Source organism: Arachis ipaensis, chromosome B4, assembly GCF_059453495.1.
Source record: "Arachis ipaensis isolate K30076 ecotype BB chromosome B4, ASM5945349v1, whole genome shotgun sequence".
Lineage (NCBI taxonomy): Eukaryota > Viridiplantae > Streptophyta > Magnoliopsida > Fabales > Fabaceae > Arachis > Arachis ipaensis.
The window spans coordinates 51,544,534-51,553,296 of NC_142439.1; the positions used below are offsets into that span (position 1 = coordinate 51,544,534).

Genomic DNA, 8,763 nt, shown 5'->3' on the forward strand with positions numbered 1-8,763 from the left:
ATCTGATGGACACCTCCTTGTTAGGTCCTTAAACCTCTCCCATGCTTCATATAGAGTCTCACCATCCTGCTGCCTGAAAGTTTGAACCTCAGCTCTCAGCTTGTTGATTCTTTAAGGAGGATAGAATCTGGCTAAAAATTTGTTCACCACATCTTCCCAGGTTGTCAAACTCTCCTTAGGGAAGGATTCCAGCCATTTAGATGCCTTATCCTTGAGTGAGAAAGGGAACAAAAGTAGTCTATAGGTGTCAGGATGAACACCATTAGACTTCACAGTATCGCATATCCTCAGGAAGGTGGTTAGATGTTGATTGGGGTCTTCTTGGACGCCTCCTCCGAATGAACAGTTGTTCTGAACAAGGGTGATGAGCTGTGGTTTTAGTTCAAAGTTGTTGGCATGTATGGTTGGCTTTTGAATGCTACTCCCACAGTTTCCTGGGTTTGGGTTGATGTAGGAGCCTAGAACTCTTCTCTCTTGCCCAGCATGATTTGCTAGACCTTCTCTGCCATGGTTGTGAGCCTCTTCTTCATGAATGTTCTCCATATTCTCCTCCATGTCTAGTTCAAAGTACTCTTCCTCTTCCTTAGCACCCACTACTCTTTTTCCTCTTGCTTCCCTCCTTAATCTAAGGAAGGTCCTCTCAGGTTCAGAATCAAAGGAAGTTGAAGCCCTGCTTCTCCTCCCTGTCATACAACCAACAAGGTACAAGCAAGAAAAATAGATGCAGAAAGTATTCTGTTAGAATTACTGTTAGTGTGAGTGATGCAGTATATCAAACAGTTAGTGGGTTAGTGAACTGAATTGTAAATAACTAAAAAAAAAATAAACGAAAAAGTAGGGGGAAGGGAAGAAATTAACTAAAACTGAAAGCGAATTAACTCAACAGAAATTTAAATCAAACAAAAGAAAAATGCTCAATCTAGTTATCCTCCAATTTAATCATTGTTGATTCAAAATCAATCCCCGGCAACGGCGCCATAAACTTGATATGCACAAAACTTGTCTCTCAACAAATTTTCTTCGGCAAGTGTACCGAATTTGTCGTCAAGTAAAAACTCACAATAGAGTGAGGTCGAATCCCACAGAGATTGATTGATCAAGCAACTTTAATTAGAGGAATGTTCTAGTTGAGCGAACCAGAATTTGATTTGAGATTTGCAGAAAATTAAATGGCGGGAAAGTAAATAGCAGAAACAGTAAATGCTAGAAAAAAGAGCTAAATGTAAATGGCAAAAAGTAAATTGCAGAATCTTAAACGGGAATGGGGTGATTGCTCATAAAAGTAAATGGCAGAAATTAAAGAGAATGGGTAAGATAAAAAATGGGGAGTTCATTGGGCTCAGGAGATGTTGCATTCTCCGGATCAAGTTTATTTTCATCTCTTCCTCAATCAATGCATTCATTGATCTCCTTGGCAATTTTAAGTGATCAAATTCCAATTTCTTGGTAATTCAATCTCTCAAATCTTGATCAATAGCCAATTCCTTGGTCAATTGCTCATGAGAAGAGATGAGGTATGGTCACTGATTATACCACATGCATTTCCCAAATCAAGTGTTGGTAGGATTATAGTCACATATCCATCCAAACCCAATTTGGTCCAGCATGAGAAAGCATTTCTAGCATGATCTCTTCATTCCTCTTTCAAGGTTCAGAAGAGATCCAAGTATGAATAGCTTCTTTTCCAAGATAACTACCCAATTGGATGAAGATCGAAAGCTTTCTAGTAAAATCAAGAGAAAAGATAGAAGAAGGAGAATCAAAACTAATATTGATCCATCAAATTACAACAGAGCTCCCTAACCCAATGAAAGGGGTTTAGTTGTTCATAGCTCTGGAAAATGAAAACTAAGATGGAGAATACATGATGAAAGTAAAACTAGAAGTGTAGAGAAAGTAAAATACAGAGAGTAGTTCTATGCCAAAGGCTCTCTAAAGTTTCCAACTCCTTAACTAATTCAAAGCTACTCCTATATATACTACTCTTCTCATCTTCTAGTTGGCTCTTCAAGTCTTGGGTATGGGCCTCTGAATCTTGAGTTTGAAGCAGTTATCATTTTCATTGGGCTTAGCTTTGCTTGCAGAGAGAAAAGGTGAAGTAGGCAGGGACTTTGACTCAAGACGTTAGTAGTGTCAATGTTAAGTGAAAGTGTGGGTTCGAGAACGTTAGAGACAATCACCTTTTTCACTAACATTCCTAACCCAAATATGATCACGTTGACTTCAACGTTAGTGGCACTAACGTGACCACTAACGTTGCCTCTTGGTCCTTCGCACACGTTATTGGGACTTACCTTTCCCAATAACGTGGAGAGTCCTCCCTTGTCCCTACGTTAGAGTCCACGTTAACTAGGTTAATGTTGCTTCTAACGTAGCTGTGCCAATTCTTCGAGAACGTTAGTGACACTTACCTTTGTCACTAACGTTCCAATGTGCCCCTTTCCCACGTTAGAGTCCACGTTAACTAGGTTAACATGGCTTCTAACGTAGTAATGCTAGCCATCCCCAATGTTAGTGACAAAGGTGAGTGTCACTAACGTTGGCTCATCATCGCTTTATCCACGTTAGCTTCCACATTAACTAAGTTAACGTGGGAGTTTACGTTGCTCATGGTGGCTCTTGGTGGTTCACCCCAACGTTAGTGACAAAGGTAAGTGTCACTAACGTTGGCTATCAATTGCTCTCTCCACGTTAGCTTCCACGTTAACTAAGTTAACGTGGGAGTTAACGTGGCTTATGGAGGCTTGGCCAACATTAGTGACAAAGGTGAATGTCACTAACGTTGGCTTCTCTTTTGCTTCTTAACGTTAGAGTCCACGTTAACTAAGTTAACGTGGCAACTAACGTGGCCAATTATGAGCTTGGTCCAACGTTAGTGACAAAGGAGAATGTCACTAACGTTGGCCTTGTTGTCTTCTTCTACGTTAGAGTTCACGTTAACTTAGTTAACGTGACTCTTAACGTGGGCTTATGATGGCTTCGAGGGCGTTATTGGCGATTACCTTTCTCATTAACTTTGCAAGTTAGCACCCATTCCACATTTGAGGTCACGTTAGTGGGAATAACGTGACTGCTGATGTGGTTCTTCTTTGCTTCCTTTGTCCTGAAATCATGCAACAAAGTGCATCAAAGTTCTAGTCCAAGTCATGAGTCATGCATAATTCAATTTGTCATATAATTCATGCAAAATTCTCATGAAATCATGTAAAGTGCACAATGTATCCTTGAATCAAGATGTAAGGGAATATCTACCCAAAACTAGCTTATTTTCTAAGAAAATGCATGAAACTATCTTAAAAACAGTAAAGAAAAGGTCAGTAAAACTGGCCAAATACCCTGGCATCAGAAGTGATATGCGAGTTGGAGTACAGTAAAGTTTTTGATTTGTCAAGAGAACAAGAGCGAGTGAGCGCTACCCATATTATCATACCGCGAACCCATCGAACTTGTTTTGAGATTTTTGTATCCTGTTATGCTCTCTTTTCCTGTTTTATAAGTAATTAAGACCATGAGGCTTTTTATATCTAAAAGAATTTTCGAGGACGAAAATTTTTATAAGTGGGGTAGGATGTAAAACCCCGGATTTCAGAAAATTAAATAATTAGCTATTTATGAGCTAATATATTATATTGAGATATAATTTTTAAAAAAGTTATTTTTTTTTAACAAAAATAATGAAATAAAATTTTATAATTATTAAAGTTTAATTTAGTTATGACTTATTCTATTAGTTTAAATTATTTATTAAAAACTATTTTAGTAGATAAAACTTAAATTGATTATTATTATTATTATTATTATTATTATTATTATTATTATTATTATTATTATTATTATTATTATTATTATTATTATTATTATTATTATTATTATTATTATTATTATTATCATCATCATCTTTAGTTATTTTATTTAGTTTATGCTATTAAGAAAACAAAGTTAAAAAAAAAAGCCAAACATAGCTTTTATATATATATATATATATAAAGTATGACACCTAGCCTAGGATAAGCAATAACTATATTTCTAATCCTTTTCCATTTGATTTAATTGGCCTTGTTTCATTTGGTTTAATGGGCCGAAGCCATAAGAGAATCAAAGGAAGAGAAATAAAGAGTAATTTATATGTATACACATGTACATATATAACCATGGATCATTTTTAACTATGACACCTAATCACTTCCATTACATTAATCATCAACTTTACCTTATCTTTCGTTTTATTCATCGAAGCTTTTCTTGTGGAAACCGTGGCCTTCACCAAGATTTCTGGTTTCGATTTCTTAAAATCCGTAACTCCAATAAAAATATCTAATCCAGTATAAGTATTTGTATCCTCTTCTTCTACATGTTAATGTTACTTTTGTCTGCTAGAAGTTAACGGTGACGTAACTCATCTTTTTCTTAAGTTTGGCTAAATGGAGTTCTAGGAGGCATAGGCGATTTCTGACACTTTTCTCTTCAGTAGCTCGGTCAAAAAGCTTCTCCAGAGCTTTCGTTGATTTTGACTTCATACGGAGGTAGGGGGTTTTGTTTTAAAATTAACAATTTTTAATTTAAGAATGCCAAAAAATTTGTTAAGTAATTGCAAATAATTTATACGCGTTTTGTGTGTCTAATTGGTTAGAATTGGTTGTATTATGATTGTGAATACTGGTCAATTTGGTGTTGCTTGATAAATTGAAATGTGAATTAAGTTTATGAATTAGATTTGAGTTGAGATTGAGTTTGATACTGGGATTTATGGTTGTGAAAGTGAATAGTAATGGATTTTGGTATTAGCATGATGGGGAATAGGTGTGATTGATTAATTGGTGATGCGGAGGTATGGGTAATTAAGCGGTGATGCGGAGGTACGTTTAATAATATAGGTGATGCGGAAGTGTGGGTATGTAATCGGTGATGTGGAGGAATAATAAAAAGCAAGGAAATGAGAACTAATGGAGGAAATAGATACTTAAGAAGAAAGAAATGTGAAATAATGAATATGTTAGATGCTTGAAAAGCGTATGTTAAATGAACTTTTGTGCCAAAGTGCTAATACGGAAGTGTCCGCCTAAATGATAGCCTGAGATTGCTAAAGAGAGAATGTCTGCTTAACTGATAGCCTATGGTTGCTAATGTGAAAGTGCCCACCTAACTGATAGCCTAAGGTTGCTAATGCGGGAAGGTTCGCCTAACTGATAGCCTGTTTTTACCGTGATGCCAAGATATCCTAACTGACACGAGTTCACCCATGATGATAATTGTGTCTGACTGACACGGTAAGGAACCATATTCGGGGTTCGCCCCGAGAAACATCAGGTTGCGGGCAGACAACCGACGCGTGAGCTCATGGCCTGCTTAGGACAGACATGCATCATATTGTTTGCATATTTGCATTTGATTGTGGTTGTTTATCTTGTTTATTTGTGATTGTGCTGTTGTCTTGGTGTCTTACTTGTGTACTTGACTGGACACTCTACTTGTGCTGTGGACTTAATAATGTGGTAGGGGCTGATGTTTGTGGATTGGGTTTAGGTATATTATTTACGATGCTGGCTTATTTAGATATTACGGTAATTGAGGAATATTGTTTATGGATGAGGAATTGTTATTGTGATGGAGATTTTGTTTAAGTAATGTGGTTTAGGGAAAGGGATTTACCCGGCTTTAGGTAAGACTTAGGAAGGATTTCAAGGGTTAATAAAGAAAACTATTTTTGGGTTATGAGTTAACTATTTGTATATTATTCTGTATATTTTTACAGCATTCGTTATCCTTACTGAAAACATGCGAGGACGACGTTCCTACCCCTCTACAGATCTTCTGTTTTAGCAACAGGTTCAGGAACCCTTGACGCGGAGCTGCGACTGAACTATCAAGTTTTGCGTACATATGTATTTGCATTTTCCGTGTTTGGCTTATTCTTAGATTTTATTTTTCCCTCGTCCTTGGTATTTTAAAGTGTTGTATTTTTACAGAGGGGTAGGTTTATTTTTTAGTCTTGCAAGAATAGTTATTATGTATTAATAGTAATTATGTGAGTATATATTTATCGGACATAGTTGAGCTTGAGGTATATATCAAAATAAAAGAAATTTCGTTTTTCTTAAAAACTATCGACAAATTAACGTGTAGAGGCTCAATATTAAATAAATATAGTAGGAAACTAAAGAAATAGAGGTAAGTAGCGCTCGAACTTTTAGTACAGTCATGAGGTGCTAAAAGGTAGGATGTTATAGTGATCATATGCATCCATATGTTATGCTTACGCCTCAATGACATGATTGAGAGTTAATTGTCTACTTATGTGCTCTACACATATTTGAAAATTAGTCATTTTGGCATAATGTTTCTTTTGTAAAATTGGATTCGAAGCTCACCTAGGGACTTCCTCTTGAAATTCTCAAGCTATATGGACCATGCTTGCTATGTGATTGACTTTTCACCTCTAGTTCTCTTTCGCTACATTGCATAGCAATCATGTCGCCCATCTTATATCCACTAGGTAATGTAAGCCCAAATTCAAGGTGTGTCATTGATTGATGTGTAAGTTTCTTATATCATTTGGTACACTAAGTTCTCTTGCATATCACTCAATGTCCATTCAATATCCAATTCACAATTACTTGATATTTGCTTGAATGCTCTCATGCTTCTTCATTGCTTGTTTGGTTATCATAACTCACAAGTCACTTTGAAGTAATTCAAGCATACTAGAATGAGTGAAGTGCATGCTTCTTTTGTGTAAATTGTGACAAAGCTTTTTATGCTAGTGTGCATGTGATCTAAACCGCCTACAATTTAGAACTCACACACTCTTCTCTTCAATGTAATAGTGATTCACTCACTCCATTCTAGTGATTTACCTCATTCCAACAATTTAGACTTCCTTGCTTTTGTATCTACTTGTCTTCTTATCCTGTTTTCTATTTTCAGGATGTTTTGTCATAAGCAAAAATGGAAGCAGGAGAAAGAACACGCAGCAACCGGTTGACCTACCGGTTGACTTACCAGCTGAAGGTAGCAACTCGAAGAGTTGCCATACCCCTTTGCTCATCTTAGAATGCACCAAGGATGGTGCAAACTTTTAAGTGGGGGGAGGTTGTCCGACCAGTCAGCATTTTTAGGTGCCAATTTCTAATCCCAACACTTTTGCATTTTATTTTTTAAGTCTTTTAAGATTTTTAGTTGCATATATATAATAAGCTTAGTTAAAATAATGAAATTCTCCAAGAAAAACATTATTAATAGGGCATTGACATCCCAATTGATTTGAGTAAAAATTTTTCATTGAACTTGCTTGAAAGATATACATTGTGGATCATGTTTTGAGCTAAGAACACAAGCTTGTGAGATTTTGAGCCTAATTGACTAGTTACATCTTATAACCACTTATTTTTCTTCTTGTGTGTGATTATTCTCTTTCTATGATTATAATCTTTGATTTTTTTGATTATTTATGTCCATTATTCCGTGTATACATGCATTTATATGACTGAGGCCATTATTTTATTGAGCTCACTTACCTAAATAGCCTACCTTTTATCTTTTATTGTTAGCCAACTTTGAGCCTATGATTAACCCACTTTGTTCTTTAATTTAGCACATTACAAGCCTTAAAGCTAAAAATAATAAATGTCCTTAATTTGGATCTTTGATTAGCTTAGGCTAGTGAGTGTGTGCATCATTCAAGTGTAGGAAAACTTGGGACATTGGTTGAGATAAAAAGGTGTTTTTGTATTTTGTTGAAAATATTAGGAATTGGGTACATACTCATGTATTAATTAAATGTTTAAACTATATGCATTGATACCTTTGTATATTGTTACATCAAAAAGATAAAAAGAGAAAAACAAAAGAAAAAAAAAGCAATAAAAAGGGGACAAAATGCCCCAAAGTAAAGTTAAATAAAAATCAATGCATATGTGTTGTGAAGTAAAAAGAAAATGCATGAGTGTGTGAAAAAAGTGAGAATTATGGGTAGTTAGGTTTGCTTAGAATAGTATAGGTTGTCATAGGTTAGGTGGGAAGCTTAAGTTAATCAAAAATTCAAATTTCAAGCTCACTTGACCATATGCATCCTACCTTAACCCTATCCCCATTGCAACCTTATGGAAAGACCTCATGATAATTGTATGCATGCATGAAGTAATTGTTGATTCTTAGATGAAAAATAAATCTTGAAAATCATGATTAGGGGAGAATTGAGTGAATCAACCCCAAACACTTGAGTGACTAGAGCGGATACACATCCGGTGAGGGTTCGATTACTCAATTATATGTTTTCACCTAGAATCATCACTTCTCTTGCAAGTTTGTAAAAATCTTTAATAACTCAATTCAATTGTGAATTTGATTTGATTGCTATTACTTTAGCCCTTATGCTTATATATGTTTTCTTGGAAATTGATTTATTTTGACCAAGTAGTTGCATTCATTTAGATAGATTACATGTAGATAGGTTGCATTTAATTAGTTTATATTGAATAAATATTGATACCCTTTGTTTCTTTCTTGATTCTAGCATGAGGACATACTTGGTTTACGTGTGGGGAGGTTGATAAACCCCATTTTTAGGGTTTATCTTGTGCTTAATTTAGGAGATTTTATCAACTTTTCTCACATTTATTCAATGAAATGGCATGGTTTCATGATTTTCTCCAAATTTGTGCTTGAGAGTGAAAACATGCTTTTTAGGCCCTTAATTGCTAATTTTGATTTACCTTTGATTCTACTAGATGTCTTGATGTGTTTGTTAGAATTCAGGCTGAAAAG

At 35.4% G+C, this 8,763-nt stretch overlaps 1 pseudogene; it reads left to right on the forward strand.

Annotated features, from left to right (window-relative positions):
• LOC148567547 (small nucleolar RNA R71) lies at positions 1 to 102 on the forward strand (annotated as a pseudogene).
• Positions 103 to 8,763: the final 8,661 nt, after the last annotated feature.